This window comes from Crocodylus porosus, unplaced genomic scaffold (genome assembly GCF_001723895.1).
Source record: "Crocodylus porosus isolate Cpor-Errol unplaced genomic scaffold, CroPor_comp1, whole genome shotgun sequence".
NCBI lineage: Eukaryota > Metazoa > Chordata > Crocodylia > Crocodylidae > Crocodylus > Crocodylus porosus.
The window spans coordinates 268415240-268416080 of NW_017728886.1; positions in this window are offsets into that span (position 1 = coordinate 268415240).

Here is an 841-nt window from a genome sequence, read left to right on the forward strand (position 1 = left end):
GGATGGATGGATGGATAGGTGGGTGGGTGAGTACGTGGGTGAATGGGCGAATGTACGGATGGATGAATAGATGGGGTGGATGGATGGATGGGTAGAGGCGTGGGTGGATGGATGCACGGACGGACACATGGATGGACATGGTAAACAGTATTTCAAATGCAGCCTGTGTTTAGCAACAGCCCTGTATTTCCTAGCAGGAAAGCAGATGGTCTGAATCGCAGTGTCCCAACACAGCCCTCACCCCACACATCTGGAGACTCAGCAGGGCATTCAACTACTGCAGGCCCAGAAAGACTGAATCTCCCTTGGGCATCGAGTCGGGGTGTCTCTAGGGCAGGGAGCAGGGAGCTGCCTGCACGGAGCCTCCTCTGCGGTAGAGAAAAGCTGCAGGTCCCGGAGCAGTGGGTCACGCACCTGTCGTGGGCCTGTGTGTTCCCTCACAATGCAGAGGGGGAAAGCCCTGAACATATTGATTTTCCAAGGCGTGTGTGTATGTGTGTGTGAGAGAAAGAAAGAAATTCTGCCATGTATGTGTGTAAGACTGTGTAGGTGTGAGCGTGAGGTATATGAGTCTGAACATGCATGTTTGTGTGTGATAGAGAAAAAAAGAGAGAGAGACAGCACAAGCGTGGTTGTGCTTGTGTGTGCATGGGGTAATAACAGCTTAGGGTCTGACCTCAAATGCACATTTATCTTGTGCATACCCAAGTGCTCACACAAGCATCTTCCTATATCATCATACCCAAGGGGGGGCACACTCACACAACCACACCAGTGTGTATAGTCATGAACAGACATCCACATCTGCAAGCATGCACACACCGCTGTTGCACCTGGACCT